The sequence below is a fragment of the Moschus berezovskii genome, chromosome 9, assembly GCF_049115385.1.
Source record: "Moschus berezovskii isolate FMDL1 chromosome 9, NW_MosBer_1.0, whole genome shotgun sequence".
NCBI lineage: Eukaryota > Metazoa > Chordata > Mammalia > Artiodactyla > Moschidae > Moschus > Moschus berezovskii.
In genome coordinates, this window is record NC_142468.1 from 10,585,240 (window position 1) to 10,609,832 (window position 24,593).

Genomic DNA, 24,593 nt, shown 5'->3' on the forward strand with positions numbered 1-24,593 from the left:
CGTACTCAGAGCTGATGTCTCTTGTCCACAGGGGACCTAGGTGCATCCTTATGACAGCTGTTATATGCATTTCTGAATTAATACATGCAAAGTACTTGGAAACCTGACTGGCAAATACTATGCATCATGGAAACATTGGGTTGTTGTTATTATTATTCAGACTCATCTCTGTAGCTAGGGAAAGATTCCTTGTCAAGGAAGACCTTGCTGTCCTTCTTTAGGTAAATTCAAAAAAATTGAAATCATTCCAAGCATCTTTTCTGACCACAATGCAGTAAGATTAGATCTCAATTACAGGAGAATAACTATTAAAAGTGCCAACATATGGAGACCGAACAACACACTGCTGAATAATGAACAAATTATAGAAGAAATCAAAAGAGACATCAAAATATGCATAGAAATGAATGAAAATGAAAACACAATAACCCAAAACCTCTGGGACACTGTAAAAGCAGTGCTAAGGGGGAAGTTCATAGCAATACAGGCACACCTCAAGAAACAAGAAAAAAGTCAACTAAATAACCTAACTCTACATCTAAAGCAACTAGAAAAGGAAGAAATGAAGAACCCCAGGGTCAGTAGAAGGAAAGAAATCATAAAAATTAGGGCAGAGATAAATGCAAAAGAAACAAAAGAGACCATAGCAAAAATCAACAAAGCCAAAAGCTGGTTCTTTGAGAAGGTAAATAAAATTGACAAACCGCTAGCCAGCCTCATCAAGAAACAAAGGGAGAAGAACCAAATCAATAAAATTAGAAATGAAAATGGAGAGATCACAACTGACAACACAGAAATACAAAGGATTATTAGAGAATACTATCAGCAATTATATGGCAATAAAATGAATAACCTGGAAGAAATGGACAAATTCCTAGAAAAGTACAACTTTCCAAAACTGAACCAGGAAGAAATAGAAAATCTGAACAAACCCATCACAAGCACGGAAATTGAAACTGTAATCAAAAATCTCCCAGCAAACAAAAGCCCAGGTCCAGACGGCTTCACAGCTGAATTCTACCAAAAATTTAGAGAAGAGCTAACACCTATTCTACTCAAACTCTTCCAGAAAATTGCTGAGGAAGGGAAACTTCCAAACTCATTCTATGAGGCCACCATCACCCTAATCCCAAAACCTGGTAAAGACCCCACAAAAAAAGAAAACTACAGGCCAATATCACTGATGAACATAGATGCAAAAGTCCTTAACAAAATTCTAGCAATCAGAATCCAACAACACATTAAGAAGATCATACATCATGACCAAGTGGGCTTTATCCCAGGAATGCAAGGATTCTTCAATATCTGTAGATCAATCAACGTAATACACCACATTAACAAACTGAAAAATAAAAATCATATGATTATCTCAATAGATGCAGAGAAAGCCTTCAACAAAATTCAACATCCATTTATGATAAAAACCCTCCAGAAAGTGGGAATAGAAGGGACATACCTCAACATAATAAAAGCTATATATGACAAACCCACAGCAAACATTATCCTCAATGGTGAAAAACTGAAAGCATTTCCCCTAAAGTCAGGAACAAGACAAGGGTGCCCACTCTCACCACTACTCTTCAACATAGTTCTGGAAGTTTTGGCCACAGCAATCAGAGCAGAAAAAGACATAAGAGGAATACAAATTGGAAAAGAAGAAGTAAAGCTTTCACTGTTCGCTGATGACATGATCCTCCACACAGAAAACCCTAAAGACTCTACCAGAAAACTACTAGAGCTAATCAATGATTACAGTAAAGTTGCAGGATATAAAATCAACACACAGAAATCCCTTGCATTCCTATACACTAATAATGAGAAAATAGAAAGAGAAATTATGGAAACTATTCCATTCACTGTTGCAATGAAAAGAACTAAATACTTAGGAATATATCTACCTAAGGAAACAAAAGACTTGTACATAGAAAACTATAAAACACTAGTGAAAGAAATCAAAGAGGACACTAATAGATGGAGAAATATACCGTGTTCATGGATTGGAAGAATAAATATTGTAAAAATGAGTATACTACCCAAAGTAATTTATACATTCAATGCAATCCCTATCAAGCTACCAATGATATTTTTCACAGAACTAGAACAAATAATCTCACAATTTGTATGGAAATACAAAAAACCTTGAATAGCCAAAGCAATCTTGAGGAAGAAGAATGGAACTGGGGGAATTAACCTGCCAGACTTCAGGCTCTACTACAAAGCCACAGTCATCAAGACAGTATGGTACTGGCATAAAGACAGAAATATAGATCAATGGAACAAAATAGAAAGCCCAGAGATAAATCCACGCACCTATGGACACCTTATCTTTGACAAAGGAGCAAGAATGTACAATGGAGAAAAGACAGTCTCTTTAACAAGTGGTGCTGGGAAAACTGGTCAGCCACTTGTAAAAGAATGAAACTAGAACACTTCCTAACACCATACACCAAAATAAACTCAAAATGGATTAGAGAGCTAAATGTAAGACCAGAAACTATAAAACTCCTAGAGGAGAACATAGGCAAAACACTCTCCGACATAAATCACAGCAGGATCCTCCAAGACCCACCTCCCAGAATATTGGAAATAAAAGCAAAAATAAACAAATGGGACCTAATTAAAATCAAAAGCTTCTGCACAGCAAAGGAAACTCTAAGCAAGGTGAAAAGACAGCCTGCAGAATGGGAGAAAATAATAGCAAATGAAGCAACTGATAAAGGATTAATCTCCAAAATATATAAGCAGCTCCTGCAGCTCAATTCCAGAAAAATAAATGACCCAATCAAAAAATGGGCCAAAGAACTAAACAGACATTTCTCCAAAGAAGACATAAAGATGGCTAACAAACACATGAAAAAATGCTCAACATCCCTCATAATCAGAGAAATGCAAATCAAAACCACAATGAGATACCATTTCACACCAGTCAGAATGGCTGCTATCCAAAAGTCTACATGCAATAAATGCTGGAGAGGGTGTGGAGAGAAAGGAACCCTCTTACACTGTTGGTGGGAATGCAAACTAGTACAGCCACTATGGAGAACAGTGTGGAGATTCCTCAAAAAACTGGAAATAGCACTGCCATATGATCCAGCAATTGCACTTCTGGGCACACACACCGAGGAAACCAGAATTGAAAGAGACACATGTACTCCAATGTTCATTGCAGTACTGTTTATAATAGCCAGGACATGGAAGCAACCTAGATGTCCATCTGCAGACAAATGGATAAGAAAGCTTTGGTACATATACACAATGGAGTATTATTCAGCCATTGAAAAGAATGCATTTGAATCAGTTCTAATGAGGTGGATGAAACTGGAGCCTATTATACAGAGTGAATGTACACCTGGGGCGAATTCATGTCAATGTATGACAAAACCAACCAATATAATATTGTAAAATTAAAAAAATAAATAAAGATCAAAAAAAAAAAAAAAAAGGAAGACCTTGCTGTCCTTCTCGTCTTTAGTAATCTCTTAACTTAATTAGGACCTTAGACAAGTCGCTTACCCTTTGCAAGCTCCACAAAGATTGTGTGTCAAATACGATCTGAGTCTAGAAACACAATTTGGTGCCTACTCTTTATGAGTTACTGCCCTGAGTCCTATGCCTATATATATATCTATATATCAGTTCAGTTGCTCAGTCGTGTCCGACTCTTTGCAACCCCATGGACTGCAGCACGCCAGACCTCCCTGTCCATCTCCAATTTCCAGAGTTTACTCAAACTCATGTCCATCGCTGCGGTGATGTCATCCAACCATTTCATTCTCTGTCATCCCCTTTTCCTCCCACCTTCAATCTTTCCCCGCATCAGGATCTTTTCCAATGAGTCAGGTGGCCAGGATTAATAGCTATAATTCTGTAGCTCATATATATATAAAGAGAGTATGCCTATATGTATGTATATATAGTAAAACCAACCTATACAGCATATTAAAAAGCAGAGACATTACTTTGCCGACAAAGGTCCGTCTAGTCAAGGCTATGGTTTTTCCAGTGGTCATGTATGGATGTGAGAGTTGGACTGGGGAGAAAGCTGATCGCCGAAGAATTGATGCTTTTGAACTGTGGTGTTGGAGAAGACTCTTGAGAGTCCCTTGGACTGCAGGGAGATCCAACCAGTCCATTCTAAAGGAGATCAGTCCTGGGTGTTCATTGGAAGGACTGATGCTGAAGCTGAAACTCCAATATTTTGGCCACCTGATGAGAAGAACTGACTCATTTGAAAAGACCCTGATGCTGGGAAAGATTGAGGGCAGGAGGAGAAGGGGACGACAGAGGATGAGGTGGTTGGATGGCATCACCGACTAGATGGACATGAGTTTGAGCAAACTCCGGGAGTTAGTAATGGACAGGGAAGCCCGGCGTGCTGCAGTCCACGGGGTCGCAAAGAGTCGGACACGACTGAGCGACTGAACTGAACTGAGAGTAAAAGCGTTCAATGAAGGCGGAGTCAAAACCTCATATAAGAGTGAGACGGGGGAGCAGCAATCCGCACCGTGCAGCCTCGACACGGGCTGTGGGACAGCCTCCTGGGAGGTCCCCAGCCCCTGCACCCCCGGGCCGCGCGCCTGAGCTACACTGGCCGCGCGGCAGGGCCTGGTTGCAGCGTCTGGCTCGGAGCTCCGGGCCCCCGGCGCAGCGAGGACGCGGCCGGGCTGCGGCGCGGGCGGTCGGGGTGGGGGCGGGTCCGCGACGCGTCGGGCCCGCCCACCTCCCAGTCGGCCAATCAGCGCGCGGCTCGGGCTCGCGCCGCGGCCAATCCGCAGCGGCGGGAGCGGCGCCCCGCACGGCGGGGCGCAGAGCGAGCTTGGACTCGGAGCCGGCGGCCGGGCGGCCCCGGAGCGAGCGCGGCGGGGAGGCGCGCGCGGCGGGACGGGGGCGCCCCTGGGCCGGCGCCGCTCCCGCTGAGCCGCGGCCACCTTCCGGCGGACCCTCGGGACTCTGCGCGCCGCGCCGCAGGTAGCTGCTCCCGGAGCGGCGAGGCCAATCGCGCTCCGGGCCCCGCGGGTGGCGCGGGCGGGGGGCGGGCCGGCCGCGAGGTCGGAGCGCCGCGGGAGCTGCCCGAGCCCTCCTGGAGCCCCCCGAAGCTGCCTCGGCCGGAGTGCCCCGGGGAGCCGCGCCTCCCCCAGCCGCGGGCGTCCAGAGGTGAGAGCGAGCGAGGGGAGTCCGCCAAGGCGGGCAGGGGCGCAGGGTCGGGGGGCGAGACGTGACCCCCGGACACCCTGCCCCGCACACGGGCGCTGTCTGCCCGTGCGTGTGCGCCCCGAGATCCGGGTCCCCGGGACGTCTTCTTGCGGCCCGAGCGAGGGAGGCGACAACAGGTGTCCTTGCGGACGGTGCTTTTCTCCACCGTCCACCCCTCACCCTAACCCTCCCCAAAGCCGCTTTGGCGTTCTGCGCCCCACTTTAGGGGTGTCCGGATACAGGGACCCCAGCCTGGCCTCTCAGGCGCGATGCCCGCTGGACAGCGACCAGAGGCGGCCTGGACCCGGCCTTTGGATGGAGTTTCCTCCTCGCGTTGCCAAGCGATTTGTCTGACACCCTCCCCTCTCGCTGAGATGAAGAGAGTTGATGTGGTTGGTGTGTGTGTGTGTGTTGCAGCCTGTACTAAAAGGAGCTGCCCCAGGGCTGTGAGTGAATCATTAACTGGCTTCTGTACAGCTAGTGGCCTCCGTCTCTTTCTCCGAGGCAGGTCCTTCGTGGTCCCCTGCGCTTCACTCTCCTAGACTGTGAAGTCAAAACATTGCCTTTACCTGCCCTGTGGCGTGGCGTTGCGGAGTAATGAGCCAAGCTGGAAAACACTGAGGCCAGCGCTTAAGTATTCCGTAAACGCTGGCTTAGTGTTCATTATACGGAATGGATGCCTTTTTAAAGAGTAAATCAGACGTGTCCAAACTGGCCCAGTGACTCTTTGGAGTTCTGAACAGCTTTTTACACTTGAAGGGGAAAAATACTCTTACTAATGTTACTGATGGTATCATTTAAAGGTACTATATCCTTTGAGGGATTAAAAAAAAGAAAAACAAGCCTGCTTCATTGGAATGGTGAGAGATAAACAGATTCCAGCTAGTAACTGAGAAAACTTTGTAACCCTTGAAAAGAAGTGTATGAACGTTATTTGATAAGAATATCATGGCACTGTGTTGCCTCATTACTATGGCTGATTTAGGGGGAAACTTTGAACATTCTTATTCTCCCTACTCCTCCCTTAAAACAAGTGAATTTTAAAAGAGAGAGAGAGGAGAGAAAAGCAAACAAAAGCCCAACCACACAACAAAATGCCAACAGCTCACAGAAACCTGAAATTACAGTTCCCACTTGAGGCAATTTTTTTTTTCTGGTTTCTGACCTGGGTGGTCTGTTTCGGTTCTTTGCCACTGTGTCACTTTTCTTGTTTAATTTGAAGAGTCAGATAAATGTTTCACTCCCCGAATTTGTCTTTTTAAAAACTAAAACATCAATGTGTATCAGATTCACTTGGATTTCTGAGCCCTCTGCTACTTGTTTCCTACCCCCTGACAAGCCCCAAAGGACCTTCCCAGAGATTCTCTAGGGCAGGGGTCCCCAGCCTCTGGGATCTAATGCCTGATGATCTGAGGAGCTGATGAAATAATAGAAACAAAGTGCGTGGTAAATGTGCCGGAATCATCCCGAAACCCCGCCCCTAACTTTGGTCTGTGGAATAATTGTCTTCCATGAAACCGGTCACTGGTGCCTAAAAGGTTGGGGAGGGCAGCTCTAGAGTAATGTTAGTGGGAACCTGCCTATCTTTCTCAGAACATTGCCCCCACAACCTGAGAGCTGGGGAGAGCGCACAGGTAAAGTGCCCCAGTGCTCCTAGGGCCTCCAGCACATTTACCTGGAGCCTTAGAATAAATACACCCACTCAGAGAACGTGACTATCATCTCAGAGGGTAAGGAGCCAACTTCCAGGTGTAAATCTTCCAAAGTGAGTGAAATCGCTCAGTCATGTCTGACTCCTTGCGACCCCATGGACTGTAGCCCACCAGGCTCCTCCGTCCATGGGATTTTCTAGGCAAGAGTACTGGAGTGGGTTGCCATTTCCTTCTCCAGAGGATCTTCCTGATCCAGGGATCGAACCTGGGTCTCCTGCATTGTGGGCAGACACTTTACCCTCTGAGCCACCAGGGAAGTCAAATGTTTCAAATGTCAGATTAATTCACCAGCCCTTTCAGTTGTTGGTGAGAAGACCCACCCTCTGTACCTGAGTGGGGGGATTTGGAAGCTGTGCTGGAGGAGACACAGCGAGGCACGTGGGCAGGGGGTAGGTTGCCAAGTTCAGAGCCACACCCGCCCCTGACAGCTGGGAAACTTGGAGAAGTTGCTTGGTTTTTTCTGAGCCAAAGTCTCTCTCACATTGCAAAATAAGGGCTCAAAAAATACTTTTTTTTTTTTTTTTTTGAGAAATTGTTCTAAGGATGGTGCTAATGGATAGAAACCCCTAGTGCCATTCCAGGGGTGTGGTTATAGATCTGTAGCAGACAGGAGGTCCACGAGGTAAGAATGATGAACTGTACCTGGGAAAGAATTTAAAAAAAGAGAGAGAGAGACTTTATTGAGGGGATGCACCTGAGCTGAGTGTAGACTAACAGGCAATTCTCTTGTGCAGACAGAATTGAGCTGGGATTGGAAGGAAGAGTAGGGCAGAGGGGAGGATTCCAGAGAGGGTACGGGATATCAGAAGTGATATAATAGTCAGGAAAAATAAGCAAATACCTTCCCCCCACCGCATCCCAATCTCAGTGGCTTACTACCACCACCGTTTCTCACCTACGTTGTATGTCCAGGGTAGGTCATTCATGGTTCTGCTCCTCATGTGTCTCCATTTGGGGGCCCATTAAGGCTTAAGAACCCTGGAGAAGGGAAAGGCTACCCTCTTCAGTATTCTGGCCTGGAGAATTCCATGGACTGTACAGTCCATGGAGTCCCAAAGAGTCGGACAAGACTGGGTGCCTTTCGCTTTCAAGGCTGAAGAAACAGCCTCTTTCTGGGACATACTAATCTTGTTTATGGGAGAGGGGAAAAAGAGAACGTGACAGAACAAAACTGTTATGGCCCTGAAAGGTCTGCTGACAAGTAGCGGGTGTCACTTCAGCTCTCATGCTGTTGGCCAAGGTAAGTCACATGGCCAAAGCTAATGGTGGTGGTGTGGGGACATGTAACCTCTTGCAAAGGAGGCAGAGATGATTAGGAGGGAAAGCACAGAAGGAAACAAGGCCAGGGAGGTGTCCCAGAGGCAGATGATACAGGGTTATGTGCCAGGAGCCTGGGACTTTATCCTATACACAGGGAGCAGCTACTGAAGGTTTTTTTCAGTTGACCTAGTAGTAGTTGACTAGTAGTAGTACTAGTTGACTAGTAGTAGTAGTAGTGTTAGGTGCTCAGTCCTGTCAGACTGTGGCCCCATGGACTGGGGCCCGCCAGCCTCCTCTGTCCTTGGAATTCTCCAGGCAAGAATACTGGAGTGGGTTGCCATTCCCTTCTCCAGGGCATCTTCCTGATGCAGGGATCGAACCCTGATCTCCCGCGTTGCGAGCAGATTCTTTACCATCTGAGCCACCAGGGAAGCCCGGTTGACATATAGTTTATTTAGAAGGTTGTGCTACTCGGAAGGGTTTTAAGGTGGAGTTTGAGATGATCAAATTTTCAGGGTGAGCGCATCTCTAGTAGCAGTGTGGGGAGATTCAGGCAGTTGAGATCTCAGATCTCTCTCTCTCACTGTCACATGACTTGAGAGTCCACTCCTAGAAGTGGCTCGTTTGGGTGGCCTGTCTTCACAGGTGGTGGTTTAGTTGCTAAGTCGTGTCTGACTCTTGCGACCCCGGGGACTGTAGCCTGGCAGGCTCCTCTGTCCATGGAATTCTCCAGGCAAGAATACTGGAGAGGGTTGCCATTTCCTTCTCCAGGAGATCTTCCCAGCCCAGGAATCAAACCCAGGTCTCCTGCATTGTGGGCAGATTCTTTACCAACTGAGCTACAAGGGAAGCCCACAGGTCTTCACAGGTCTTCTAATATGGGCGTCTCTCTCACATTAAAGTCCTTATTTCATGATTATCATCCAAAGCAACTGTTCTCAAAGTTTAGGGTGCATTGGAATCACCTAGAAGGCTTGAAAGAATAGATTTCTGGGCCCCCATTCCAAAGTCTCTGAACCAGTAGAGCAGGGTGAGCCTGGGAACGAGCATTTCAGAGAGGTGCTCAGGTGATAATGATGCTGGCCCAGAAGCCACACTCTGAAAGTCACCAGATTACAGGGAGGAATTAAGATAGAGTTGAGGGGAAAGACCTGAATGGAAGGGCCTAGTAAGGAGGAGAAAGTCTGAAAGGTCCCAGGATAATCCATGTGGCAGTTTTGCTGGAAGCCAGCTTTGACCTGTAAGAGTGACTGAATCTCTGGGTTACAGTGAACTGCAGGTGCAATGCTCACGGTCAGGAAATGAAAACAGATTCGGAGAGGTAAGAAATGTGCCACCCTGCCTCTGTCATTCTGCCCTGACGCCCTGTCCAGTTTCCAATCCTGACCCGTCACACTTCTTGTCATCCCGGTTTTGATTTCTTCCAGAGCTGGGTTTGCCCACTGGGTGGACATTTGGCTGAATTTTAAAATAGTCGAAAAAATTACTCGTTTCCCTTGCGGGTCTTCATGAATAAACATCTGTACCATATGATCATGCAAATTGTGATCACTGCTCCCCAGATAAATAACCCCCTGAGAACCCAAGGTCATTCCTAGTTTGGCTTATGCTTATGGTTGGAGCAAGTTGTGACAATTCCCTTAGCTGTGACTCATTGCTCCTGTAATGAGAAAGCATTCCAAGATCAGACGTTAAGGAGAAAATATGTTGGCAGGTACAACATGACACAAGAAATAAACCATAATGAGGGTTTGTTTTCTTTTCACTGTGTTTTTATAAATCCCGGATGTGGTAAAAGTCTGATCAGTGATAGCCCTGACCAACAGACATCATGTGAATGAATGAAATACTCTCAGGGTCAGCCTTTGAGTGCTAGCTCGCAAGCTACAGTATTGTTTCAAGGTGTTATGAATATAAAATGGTTTGCTGGGGGGCTGAATATACTAGAAACTTTGTCCATATTCAGTTCAGTTAAGTTCAGTCACTCAGTCGTGTCCGACTCTTTGTGACCTTATGGACAGCAGCATGCCAGCCTTCCCTGTCCTTCACTATCTCCCAGAGTTTACTCAAACTCATGTCCATTGAGTCGGTGATGCCATCCAATCGTCTTGTCCTCTGTCATCCTCTTCTCTTCCTGCCTTCAATCTTGCCCAGCATCAGGGTCTTTTCCAATAAGTCAGTTCTTCGAATCAGGTGGCCAAAGTATTGGAACTTCAGCTTCAGCATCAGTCCTTCCAGTGAATATTCAGGACTGATTTCCTTTGGGATGGACTGGTTGGATCTCCTTCCAGTCCAGGAGACTCTCAAGAGTCTTCTCCAACACTACAGTTCGAACGCATGGTGTGCCTATGCTATCAAATGAAGTGAGATTTGAAAAAGATCATTTTCCTAACAGAAATGTGATGGACAAATGACACATTTAAAAATGTGCCCTTCACTGTTTACAATAGCCGGGACGTGGGAGCAACCTAGATGTCCATCGGCAGATGAATGGCTAAGAAAGCTGTGATACACAATGGAATATTACTCAGCTATTAAAAAGAACGCATTTGAGTCAGTTCTAATGAGGTGGATGAAACTGGAGCTTATTATACAGAGTGAGGTAAGTCAGAAAGAAAAACACCAATACAGTATATTAACGCATATATATGGAATTTAGAAAGATGGTAACAATAACCCTGTATGCAAGACAGCAAAAGAGACACAGATGTAAAGAACAGACTTTTGGACTCTGTGGGAGAAGGCAGGGGTGGGATGACTTGAGAGAATAGCATTGAGACATGTATGTTACCATATGATGACCAGTGCAAGTTTGATCCATGAAGCAGGGCACTCAAAGCTGGTGCACTGGGACAATCCAGAGGGATGGGGTGGGGAGGGAAGTGGGATGGCGTTTCAGGTTCCCTCAATCTCAAGTCTCCAGGAAACTTGGTCTACAGTTTCAAAAGATGTAGCAAACCAAACCCTAGACATGAGTGAGAGCCAGTGAGGAAAGGGACACTTAAACTAGCCAGGAGGGATGTAAAACACTGAACATGTTCATTAGAAAGTATTTCTGCTCATTGTTGGATAGCCTTTATCCCAATATTTGACATTTAAAAATCACAGATATTAAATAACTACATAAAGAGTATACTTTCTGTAGGTTTATGTTGAATAAATGTTATGTGTCATGTCACGTGTGTGCATACTCAGTCATGTCTGACTCTTCGCGGCCTTGTGGACTGTAGCCATCCAGGCTCCTCTGTCCATGATATTTCCCACACAGGAACACTGGAGTGAGTTGCCATTTCCTTCTCCAGAGGATCTTCCTGACCTAGGGATCAAACCTGAGTTTCTTGCGTCCCCTGCAATGGCAGGCGAATTCTTTGCCCACTACTCCACCTGGGAATATACTGTGTATACTTTTTCCATGTCTAGCAATTTCTGGTGGCAGGTTTCTGGTGCTGTTGTTGTCTTTCTGAAATGTGACAACTTAGAAATGGCCAAAATTCTATAGATGGATAAAAGAAGGGCAGGATTGGAAACTCAGAGTTCCTTGAATTCTTTTGTTCATTGTATACACATCTGTCACTGCAGTTGGTCCCACACTAACCCAGACTTGTGTGCTTGGAGGTGGCCTCACTATCAGCAAGAGATGGTCAGTGTCCTTCATAGTATTTAGTCACAGTGAGGAGTGTGAAGCGACTTGGCAGATTGCTAATCTGCTCAGTAATATCTTTGGCAGGTGGCTTCGTGTGAATGGCATTGAGTGTTTCCTGAGTATAAGGCTCTGAGGAAAACATGAGGAATTCAGGAGAGAATAACACTTAGTGATCTGATCTGAGAAAGGGCATAGTGTTTGTGCAGAATTAATAATAGATACATGATGGCGAGGCCAAGAGGAGCCACATACTCAGAGGGGGCATGCATTCTGTGAATCCAGAAACGGGGTCTTTTCTGAGGTTGTCCTGGGCTGGGGAGGCTCATGGAGGAGCAGTTGCACCAGATTGGAGGGAAAAGTAGCATTTGGGTGGGAGCATCGGCTTTAGGGGGTTTCCCTGGTGGCTCAGTCGGTAAAGAATCTGCCTGCAGTGCAGGAGACCCAGGTTTGATCCGTAGATTGGGAAGATCCACTGGAGAGGGAATGGCAGCCCACTCCAGTATTCTTGCCTGGAAAATCCCATGGACAGGGGAGCCTGGTGGGCTACAGTCCACGGGATCGCAAGAGTTGGACACGACTTAGCGACTAAACCACCACCATCGGGCTTTAGGGAATGGACCCAAGTGAACTGTGGCTCTGAGGTCAGCACAGGCTTGTTGAGGACTGTGGCTCAATTTCTGTATCCAAGGGAAGGGATCAAGGGAGAGGGGAGAGGGGAGACCTGAGCTGCTTCGAGTCTCCCTTTCTCGATCCCCATCTGACCCTCTAATCCGGATATCCTGACAGCTTCCACTGTTTGCATCACCTCCTGAAAAACGAAGCCATTCAGTGATTCATTAGAAGATGAGTTACCCCGGACTCTCATCTGACCTTCTTAGCATTTCGCTTTATTAATAGGAAAGCGCTTTGGAGCGAAGGATGACAAACCACTTTATAAATACTGTCTAATCCCATCGTAAACTCTGTCAAGCTGGCAGGAGGTCGGTCTCTCTTCACTTGCAAAAAATGACTTGGGAAGGTCAAATGACTTGTTGAAAGTCATGCAGGAATCCCCTGGCATATCCACACCCCCTGATGCCATCTCCCTGACATGTAGTGCTGCCCAGCTTCAGTTGCTTTGAGGATTTCCCGTCAGGATGGTGGCTCTCAGAACTTGGGCCCTTGACATCTAGTTAAGATTTTCTCCATCTATTATTGTACCCCACGGAGGCCTTCCAACTGTCTCCGCAAAAGGTCCTCATTAATTTCAATTTGGGGGATGAGATAATTACGCCCTTCTCTTTCAGGCTGAACCCTGGCTCTCACTGAAAGGAGGTACCATTTCAGTGCTGTGGGTTTGTGCAAACACACCATCTGAAGGAAATGGCAGTCTCAGCATTTTTCATGCCAGATGCCAAGCAGTATAACAGGACTGTCAGTGGCTTTCAGTCTGCCTGAGCTTTGAAGTGAGACACCAGACCCTTTCCAGCAAGATAGAGTCACTCCATTGGCTGCCTTTTGAAGTTAGCTAATTGCTTTTTTTTTTTTTAATGTGAGCTGCTTTAAATGAGAACAGATTTTATATCTGTTTGCTTTAGGAATCGAGTATGTTTGTCTGTCTTTCCTGACTTCAGTTGTTAAAAGAGTAATTGTAATGCCACAGTTAAGTGGATAAGGCTGGGGTGATCCATAGCTTATTCAGTGACACATTATTTAAATGCCGTCTATTCCGTGAACCCAGAGCTGTCACAAATAGCTTGATTTGTGTCTTCGCCCAGAACAAAGTATTAATTTTTTAACAGTACTCTTTGTTCTTAATCTCCCTCCACTTCAGACTCTGGCAGTTGAAAGATGGGAAAAAAGCTCTTTTGGAATAAAATGACCAAAATCACAGTCAGCAGCCATCATTCACTGAATTGTGCTAATTCCGGACCCTCTGTTGTTCAATCTCTCGGTTGTGTCCGACCCTTCGCGATGCCGTGGACTGCAGCACGCCAGGCCTCCCTGTCCATCACCATCTCCCGGAGTTTTCAGTCGCTGCTGTAGCTGGAAACAAAAGGAAAAGTGCTGGAGTTAACGGTGGGGCGGGGGTGGGGGGGCGGCGTTCTGTGCTGTCCACCACACCCTCGGAGATCCCGGTGGGAGGAAACCGGCCCTTGTTTTTGCTCTCTGGGTTCGCACTATCAGCAGGGCTGCTGAAGCACACTTCCTCCTCTCTTTTCCCTATCTCTTCCTCCTTAAAATTTTCGTTATAAAGTATTAGCTAGAACGGGGGTGAGTGGGGAGGGGGACCTCTTTGCGCCAGTTCAGCGGCTGTCACTCACATCAGCCTCACTGGCCCAGGCTGGCGGGCGTGTCTGCATCTCCAGCTGCAGCATCACACACAGCCCTGAGCTCGTGGGACCAGGGGCTCTGCGCCCCGTCCTCCCGTGGCCTCTGTCCTGTGAAGAGGACTGAAAACACAGTCCTGCCTGGGCACTTGGCAGAGCTGGGTCCTGGCCGAAAGAAAACCAGATAATGCTATAGGTTCATTAAGACTCTGGAGCCGGACTGTCCATGTTTGAGTGATGGGCATTCTTTAACTTCCCTGTGCCTCGGTTTCCTATAATAAAAGTACCTACTTTATACAGCTCTTTAGAGGAGTACATGAGTTACTTAGTTAAATGAGTTGTAAAGCATTTTGAGGTCAGTCTCTGGGAGACAGAAGGTGTCACATACATGTTTATCCAATAGCCGACAAAAGCGAAGTGGTGCGTGATCATTATTGTAGGTAGACAGTGCTACCATGGATAAAGCTTACCTAACTGCTTTAGTGAAGGTACTCATGACCAGTTTGCATGCAAATGACGTAACTATTAACTGTATTAGTGGAGTTTGCCATTTCAAAGAATCCTTTGAGAGGGACTTCCCTGGTGGTCCGATGGTCAAGACTTTGCACTCCCAAGGCAGGGAGTCAGATTCAGTCCCTGGTCAGGGAACTGGGGGCTTCCCTGGTGGCTCAGATGGCAAAGAATCTGCCTGTAATGTAGGAGAACTGAGTTCAATCCCAGGGTGGGGAAGATCCCCTGAAGGAGGGCATGGCAATCCACTCCAGTATCCTTGCCTGGAGAATCCCATGGACAGAGGCGTCTCATGAGCTACAGTTCATGGGGTCGCAAAGAGTCGGACACGACTGATCGACTGACACGCACACAGACATACAGGAAACTAGATCCTGCATTCCACACGCCACAGCTGAGACCTGCCACAGCCAAAGGAATCATTGATAAATGTTTATAAAATGCCTTTTCTGTTCAATGAACAAAACGGTGTAACAGGAAGAGGGAAGTCCAGGATGGCTTAATTTCCCCCCACCCCTCAAGGCAACTGGAAAAGAGCAGCCATCGTTCTGGCAGGGAAAGCTTCTGGTGGAGCAGTTTGGGGGAAAAGAGAGTAGCTGTTCGATTTTGGATGTGATAGTTTGAGAGGCCTGTTGGCTGCTGAAATGCAGGTGCGTCGGCAGTGTCGGGGGACGTCGGGGCCGGAGGCCTCTGGATGGTGCCTCCCCAGCTGGGGATGGATCCAAAGCCACTGGGAAAGAAGGGAAGCAGGCCAAGAAGAGGGGTCTGAGGGCTGAGCCAGGAGGTATTCCAGCTCCAGTGGAAAAGTCAGGCTGCTTCCAGTTTTCTAGTTTGTTCCTTTTTTTTTAAAAAAAAAAAAAGGCTGTGGCATGTGAGATCTTAGTTCCCAGACCAGGGATTGAACCCACACCCCTTACATTGAAAGTGTAGAGTCTTAACCCCTGGACACCAGGGAATTCCCACTCGTTTGCTCTTCCTTTCTGAGGCGTGGGCCTCTCTGAGGCAGGTGTTTTCTTTGGCTGGTTTATCGTTTGAGTTCTGTAACGCATGGACTTCGGAGTCACTGTTCTCAGGTCAGATACCGCTTGGCCTCATCCTGGCTTTGGGCTCTGGGGCAAGCGACTTACTCTGTGACACCCCGTGTTTCCTTACCTTGAGGTGGAAACTGGGAGTAAAAATGCCCATCTCCGAGACTGGAGGGCTCAGGAAGTGCAGCTGTATTCATGCTGGGAAGCTGCTAATCGCTTTATCACTGTAAAATGCTCCCTGGCCCTGCCAACGGGTGAGAAGTGAGGAACAGTGACGGATCACACATTTTAAAAGTCCTTTGAATCTTCGCTGAACTGAAAACCACATTTTAATTTAACCCACCCTGCTGCTATTTTCCTTTTTTAAAAAATTCAAAATAAAAGAGAGAGGTCAAGGAGGTACTGCAATAAATTCTACACACACGTCAGCCACTTAGGTTTCCCCTGTAATTGAAACAGGGCATCCAGAGATCAGATCTGGTCTGTGAATGTGGCAACTGGTACGTGAACCACAGATGTGCAAGCATTCAGAAACCCGAAAAACAGAGAAAGTGGATACCCCTGGCACTGTCAGCGTTTCTGTGTAATATACGCTAACCTCGTGCGTGTTCTTTACCACTGTGAGCCGTATAAGAAAGTCCTCACTCTTTTCCAGTAAACGAACGGGGCCTCCCAGTTTTAAATTCAAGTTTTACGGTTGGAAAATGCATCTAAGATTTAAATTCAAGCTTTACAGTTGGTTGGAAAATGAACCTAAGACACTTGGCTTCACTCAACATTGCAATTCTGAATTTTTTTTTTTGTCTTACTCTCAAAGTAAGCTCAGTAAGAACCAAGAGGTAGGGAGAATAGAATTCTGAAGTCTCCTCTCTCAATTCTCTAATTAGAATGTCTGCTGTGTTTGCATATGTGGTTTACAGGCTATGAATTTGTGGCTTTTCTGTTTTGCAAGAGTTACTGTCAGTGAAACGTCTACCAAAGGGAACACTACTATTAGTGGTGACCAAATGTATGGAACCATGTGGCTCATTTCTAAATCCCTCCAAGAATTTTGGAGGGACCTTCTCCAGATGGAGGTGGGTGGTGTGAGGACCGAACAAGAAAAACATTAGAAATAACCAAGGAGAAGAATTAATAGGAAAGAATTTGCGGTGATAAAATTTTTCTTTCTGGTCTTTCGGGTTGAGGAAATAGAAGAATAGGCACCAAATGTGGGAAATTTCCGTCCACTTGGAAAAAAACAATAGAATAAATAATGCTCAGCCACGGGGTGAGAGCCCAGGCAACCACGGGGTCAAAGGATTCTGTCCCATTTGTCTGTGGTGACACCTCCCCCTGCCCCCACAGAGGAACTCTTTACCCTTAAACAATAGAAGTGTCCCTGGGAAGCTGGAAAGGTGCTTGCAGAGGGAGTTTTTAGAAATCATTTCAGAAGTACCCCAGTGCTTATAGTGGTTTTCTGTATTTTCCAAATTTCCTTTAGTGAGAGGGCATTCCTTTTATAATAAAGAAATCAAAAGGTAGATAAATAGATTAAAAATTAGAGGAATAAATTTAAAAGAAAGAAATACACGAGGACGGCGGAGGTGGGTGACTCGTCACTGTGTCAAGAGGCCAAGTTGCTCCCATTTCATAACGTGGGGATTATTTTGTCTGCAAGTCATGACACTTCCTAACATATCTGCTCTCTGCATCTATCAGTGCATGTCATCCATCAAAACCCAGGGCCCGACCTATGCAGACAGGGCCAGCCCTCAGTGAACAGATTCTGATTCAACTTTCACACCATGCCAAGCCCACCCAGCATGCCCGGGTCCTCGCCGCTGTCCCTGGCCATCCGAGACACCCAGGCACCCCTCCCTGCCTTCGTCAGCAGCCTGCACTGGAGTGTTTCTTGTTTGTGAGGGGCCTGCTGCCCAGGGACAGCTTTGCAGTCAGCCAGGGGCCCAGTTCCAGGGCCCACAGCCCGCGAGGCAGCCCGAGTTTTTAGTGTTTGGGTGGACTGTCTTGGTGTTATGCCTGTGTGTCTTGTTTTGTTGGGGGAAGTGGGAGGGGAGAGGTTCTTCAAAAAGGGAAGGAGATACCCTCTGCAGTACTGAAAATGGAAATAAGGCATTTTATCAGTTCAAGGTCAGTAGAAGCCACAGTGCCTGGCTTCCTTCTGCTCTGCTCCCCTGGAGTGGTTTTGCTTAGTTTTGAAAAGTCTGACAGCAGCGGGAACTAGACAAATTGTTCTTGGGTGGAACTGTTAGCTGAGAGTTTCACATACAGGATCCTTAGGAGAGATGTCTCTGAAGTTCCTGAATTTAGACAGAATGTTGCCTGTATGTGTTACCTGGAAGACTGTACCTGGAAGGGAGAGGCTCTTGATTACATTGTATTTCAAAGAGATCCAGAGAGTCAGACTTTTGTTTTTAAAGTAAGGTTAATCGTGCTTCTCCGTTGGGGGTCATTTTGTCCCAGCAGACAAATCTGGTGACACTGTTAGCTGTCATGATTTAAATGGGCATGGTACGGGTACCTAGAAGGGAGAGGCCAAGGATGCTGATAAACATTCTACATGGCACAGGGCAGCCCCATAGAAAAGAATCATCCAGCCCAAATGTCAATAGTGTTCATCTTTGTAAAATGTTAGCCAGCTAATATTTGCAGATACGCTCTTTTTACTGTATGTATGTATGTTGTAATACATACATTTATGACAGAAATAAAAATTACTCTGCAATTAAAAAAAAAAAAACCATAAGGTTAAGAATCAGTTCCTAGGGGGAGAACTTCAAGTTTGAGTGCCTCCTGGCCTTAGCCCTAATCAGAGACCCCTTCCTAACAGATGAATTGTGTATGTAGTGGAAGTACCAGTGTAAGTGTGTAAAACAAGTAAATCCCATGCTGCAAACAAGTGAGGAAGGTTTCACTTCCCCCAGGGCTGGAAAACTAGAAATGCACAACTCCTGTGGTTCTGTCCAACGCCACCTGTGTTTTTCCCTCTCTCTGTCTCATCCTGGAGCCTCCAGAGCCCCCTCAACTTTGTGTTACCTGGAGCGTTCGCTACTTGATGTGAACACTAAAATCTGTTCTACCTGCTCTTCCTCTTGATTCTACAACCCATGGGGTCGCAAAGAACTGGACAGGACTGAGTGATCACACACGTACACCTCTTGATTCTAAACAAACCAGGTGGATTTTTTCCCCCCAACAGTGGAAGGTTGACTGCAGCCTGGGGCCTCCACGACGTGACTAGAGAAGGCATTTATAGTGAAGTCCCGCCTGGCTATTTGTCCCAAGCCCAGCACCTAAAGGCTGACCTTCCCACCCTTGGTTCCTGTCGCTCCTCATATCGTACATTCTCTCTGGGTGACCTAGTCCAGAGCCACGACTGACCTGTCCGTCTGTGTGATGAACGCTCGTCTCTCGACATGTCTGTCGAGCGGACCCATAGACACCTCAGTGTGGTTGTCCCGAATGCCCATCGAACTCACCGGGTCTAAAAGTGAACTCATATTGTCCCTACCACCCCTCAGCCGTTCTTGCCCTGAAAGTCCTTATCTTGGTGGACAGCACTGAAAATCTAGCTGGTTTTCCAGGGTCCTTTTTATCCACTGACCACTACCCCTTCAATCTAAATGAACCCCAGATAGACTTCATCATCCCTGGGTCTGGATGATCTTACCTCCTAAGTGACTCAGAAAGAACATCCACCCTCTTTCCCCCTCATCTTGCAATGCCCAATCCCTATAGCTACCAGCTGGTCTTCCCATCCTCCACCCCACTGTCCTCGCTGCTTCCAGAAGGATCTTTGTCAAATACCCCTGAATCGTGTGCTTCACTGATCTCCATTCCCTTTATGCCAGATCCCAGCCTTCTTACGGAGAAGGCAATGGCAAGCCACTCCAGTACTCTTGCCTAGAAAATCCCATGGATGGAGGAGCCTGGTAGGCTGCAGTCCATGGGGTCGCTAAGGGTCGGACACAACTGAGCGACTTTACTTTCACTTTTCACTTTCACACATTGGAGAAGGAAATGGCAACCCACTCCAGTGTTCTTGCCTGGAGAATCCCAGGGACGGGGGAGCCTGGTGGGCTGCCATCTGTGGGGTCACACAGAGTCGGACACGACTGAAGTGACTTAGCAGCAGCAGCAGCCTTCTTAGGATGGCCTCCAAGGCCCCATCTGATCTGACTGTCAGTCCCGCCAGCCTCCTCTCCTACTGCCCTCCTCCGGCTCATTGCTTCAGTGAGTTAAACTGAATTATCTATAGTTCAGAAGACACAACATGCTTTTATTCATCCCCTAGATTTTGTATGAACTTAATTACACTTTATTGCAGCAGTTTTGAGTGGGGGACTTTTTTCAGTCTTCAAGGGTAGAAGTTGTGTACAAAACAGACGCCATCATTCTGGCTCTGCGTCCCCAGCTCGCCCCATTCCCAATGCTAACCCTGAATCTCAGGCCACCCCTGAACTTGAAGCTCATTTCTTAGCCGCATCTTCCCTGCACGCCATCAGTTCAGTTCAGTTCAGTTCAGTCACTTAGTCGTGTCCGACTCTTTGTGACCCCATGAACCACAGCATGCCAGGCCTCCCTGTCCATCACCAACTCCCGGAGTTCACTCAAACTCATGTCCATTGAGTCGGTAATGCCATCCAGCCATCTCATTCTCTGCCATTCCCGTCTCCTCCTACCCCCAATCCCTCCTAGCATCAGAGTCTTTTCCAGTGAGTCAACTCATCGCATGAGGTGGCCAAAGTATTGGAGTTTCAGCTTTAGCATCAGTCCTTCCAATGAACACCCAGGATTGATCTCCTTTAGAATGGACTGCTTGGATCTCCTTGCAGTACAAGGGACTCTCAAGAGTCTTCTCCAGCACCACAGTTCAAAAGCATCAATTCTTTGGCGATCAACTTTCTTCACAGTCCAACTCTCACATCCATACATGACCACGGGAAAAACTATAGCCTTGACTAGACAGACCTTGGTTGGCAAAGTAATGTCTCTGCTTTTTAATATGCTATCTAGGCTGGTCATAACTTTCCTTCCAAGCAGTAAACGTCTTTTAATTTCATGGCTGCCATCAGCATTGAAGTGATTTTGAAGCCCAAAAAAATAAAGTCTGACACGGTTTCCACTGTTTCCCCATCTATTTCCCAGGAAGTGATGGGACCAGATGCCATGATCTTCATTTTCTGAATGTTGAGCTTCAAGCCAACCTTTTCACTCTCCTCTTTCACTTTCATCAAAAGGCCTTTGAGTTCCTCTTCACTTTCTGCCGTAAGGGTGGTGTCATCTGCATATCTGAGGTTATTGATATTTCTCCCAGCAATCTTGATTCCAGCTTGTGCTTCTTCCATCCCAGCATTCCTCCTGATGTACTCTGCATATAAGTTAAATAAGCAAGGTGACAATATACAGCCTTGACGTACTCCTTTTCCTATTTGGAACCAGTCTGTTGTTCCATGTCCAGTTCTAACTGTTGCTTCCTGACCTGCATACAGGTTTCTCAAGAGGCAGGTCAGGTGGTCTGGTATTCCCATCTCTTTCAGAATTTTCCACAGTTTATTGTGATCCATCCACACAGTCAAAGGCTTTGGCATAGTCAATGAAGCAGAAATAGATGTTTTTCTGGAACTCTCTTGCTTTCTCCATGATCCAGCAGATGTTGGCAATTTGATCTCTGGTGCCTCTGCCTTCCCTTATCTCCAGATCCCACCTCTGATGCATACTTTAGGAGTTGGGGTCAGTGATGGGAGATATTTGGGGATGGGGTTAGGTAGCGGGGAGGTCTCAGGGTGAATGTGTAAGAGTCAGGGATGTCTGTTGCACACCCTTTTTGGTAACAGATGGTGACTTTGCATGTTACCACAGTCATTGAAACATGGCTGAGTAAAAGCACTCTCTAAGTGACCATACTGTTGTCCTGTTTCGTTCTTCTAGATGTCACACTGCTGGTCCTATCCCCTACCTCTAAGCAATTTCCGTTCATCTTTCAAGCCCCTGCCCAGGTGTCTCCTTCCCTCAGTCATTCTTCACGGACCCCAAGATGGGGCTGGATACAACTCCCCTATGTGCTCATGGCAGTACTGGGTTCCCCTGGGGCGGCCCTGGTCACACCGTATTGAAATCATCTTTGGTTTGCCTGTCTCCCTCTCCCAGGCAGAGTCTGGGTCTTAGCCCTCTCTCTGTCCCTCAAATTTCACTAGAATATGCCTTGCCATAGAAGATGCTGAATAAATGCTATCGAGTGGCATTTATTCAATAAATGAATAAAGAAGAAATGAATGGATGATGTCCTGTGACAGAATTCTAAGAATCTGCAGAAACTCAATGAGCACAAATAGCCCAGAATTCAGAAAAACCTACAGAGCATCACTTCTGCACTGTGTACCGTGGATTGTGTACTGTGGGATTGCGTACCAGCGTTGATTCCCATCTAGGTTTAACCCTCCTGTACTGGCTTCCACTCGGGTACCACTTCGGATCTCCTTAGCCTCATCTGTCTCTGGGAGTGGTAGAGCCAAGATCTCTACCATCTTGCCATCCAAGGCCATGCTGGGGTTCCTCTCACTACTTCTGGACTCAAATGAAGTGCGCCCTGCAGGCTCTGGCTTCCCCATCTGCTGCTGAAAGGACCAGCTGATACACCCCAGTTGAGGGGGGAAGTTGGGTCACCACGGAGTGAACTTTGACTAATGGGGAACAAGAGACAGGCAGGCGCTGGCAGATTCATGCCCGCCTCTCACACCACTTCCTCTGATGGAAGCTTCTGAGGTTCTGCAGTTCCCAACAGGCTCTCTGGGGAAGTCCCGGGGAACCGCGCAAGAAGCTGTGATTCTTTTGAAGCCACCGCCAGCCCCACGCCATCTTACGTGTCCTTTCACCGCCTCGTTTCTCTTCTTCCCTCACTCTCACGCCCCTGGGATTCCTCCAGAGCCTTCGCATAGAAGGCTAGTCTCAGACTCTGTTTTCTAAGGAATCCAGCCTAAGATACCTTCAAATGTACCACTGTGTCTCTAGAAGAATGGGGGCTAGGAAAGGTAGAAGAGAGAGGAACACCACAGGCCAGGTGCTCTCTGGTGTATGGGTCTGGAAGGCCTTAACTGGGAGTCTGAGCCTTCAATCATGAATTCCTTGTTCTTGCTTGTCCGTGCTGCATTCCAGGAGAACTGGAATGATGGGTCTATTAGTAGAAAAAGATCCATCGTTTGGAACCTGTTACCTTGTTCTGATGCAAGCTGGCCATCGGTCCCGCGATTTCCTGTTTTAAGATATCTTTCTAATTAAAAAGACATCAAACGTGTATCTTTAAATGTCAGTGATGCAGTGGAATATTATGCAGCTACGAAAATTGAGCCTTATGAGTCAATGACACAGTGGAATATTATACAGCTATGAAAATTGATCCTTATTAGGATTTATGATATATCCTGGGTTTAACGTCCTAGCTCCACTTCTTATGTAGTCTTGAGAAAGATCCAAGCCTTGATTTGCTTATTTGGAAAATAGACATTAATACTCACACTTTATTGCATGGAATAGTTATAAAGACTAGATGAGATAATGCATGTAAAGCCCTCAGCGCAGCGTCTTACAGAAGAAGCAGTCAAATGGTATTTGCTATAGTTATTACTCTAGTTTTAAAGTACAACTTGAGAATGATAGAATGCTCCTCTCTGTACGGAAAACAACTTTAAGGTGAGATCTTGTAGTTCTTGGGTTTTATTGGGTTTTAAAGAAGTATTTTCTGGATAATTCTCAGTCCTAGTTTCAATCTTTCTAAAACAAGTAGAAGGACCTGGTAAAAAGCTTCCATGGAAGAAGTGTTTATCTGCAAACTGTTTTATTGGAGAACATGTGAAGACCACATGGGACTTGAGACTAGTTAAGTCTATTTCCCATTTTCCAAGTGTTTTCAAGGTCTTTGTGAATAGATTGATATCAATCCCCAATTAATAAATGTGTGGAAATTAAATCGGAAGTTTTAGTTTTGCAGTTTTGCTATGGTCATTCAGAGAATTCCTGCCAGGGAAGATCCCAGGAAAAAGCTTTCCCCTCCCCAGTGATAAGTTTCAGTTTGTGCAACTAAGTAGAAAAGTGCTTCCTCCATAGTAAAAGTACTTCCTCCTTGTAATCAGGATTAACAGTGTGTGTGCAGGAAATTTTTGCCTTCTTTTACAAAAGCTGTATTTAGAGTCATAAAATTTAAACTGTGATCATGGTGTGTGTATATATATATTTTTAAATAAGAATATTTATTTGTTTTTGGCTGCTTTGCACGTGGGATCTTCACTGTGTCTTGCAGGCTCTTCATTGTGGTGTGAGGAGTTAGTTGCCCCACGGCATGTGGGATCTCAGCAGTGGACACAGGACTGGAAAAGGTCAGTTTTCACTCCAATCCCAAAGAAAGGCAATGCCAAAGAATGCTCAAACTACTGCACAATTGCACTTATCTCACACACTAGTAAAGTCATGCTCAAAATTCTCCAAGCAGGCTTCAGTAGTACGTGAACCGTGAACTTCCACGTGTACAAGCTGGATTTAGAAAAGGCAGAGGAACCAGAGATCAAATTGCCAACATCCGTTGGATCATGGAAAAAGCAAAAGAATTCCAGAAAAACATCTACTTCTGCTTTATTGATTACGCCAAAGCCTTTGACTGTGTGGATCACAACAAACTGTGGAAAATTCTTCAAGAGATGGGAACACCAGACCACCTGACCTGCCTTCTGAGAAATCGGTATGCAGGTCAAGACACAACAGTTAGAACCAGGCATGGAACAGCAGATTGGTTCCAAATTAGGAAAGGAATACACCAGGGCTATACACTGCCACCCTGCTTATTTAACTTGTATGCAGAGTACATCATGCAAAATGCCAGGCTGGATGAGGCACAAGCTGGAATCAAAATTGCCGGGAGAAATATCAATAACCTCAGATATGCAGA

The 24,593-nt window shown here is 46.3% G+C and overlaps 1 protein-coding gene across 4 annotated transcripts in view; it reads left to right on the top strand.

The window, feature by feature from the left end:
• The first annotated feature begins 4,829 nt into the window (after positions 1–4,829).
• The window catches only part of STON2 (stonin 2), a 170,635-nt gene continuing 150,871 nt past the window's right edge, over positions 4,830–24,593 (top strand). For 3 of the 4 annotated variants that reach the window (XM_088839412.1, XM_055437436.2, XM_088839411.1), the window contains exon 1: positions 4,830–4,968. The gene's annotated coding sequence lies outside the window, so the exon portion shown is untranslated. Of the gene's footprint in view, positions 5,155–24,593 lie in introns of all 4 variants that reach the window. The other variant, XM_055437435.2, reaches the window with a different exon arrangement.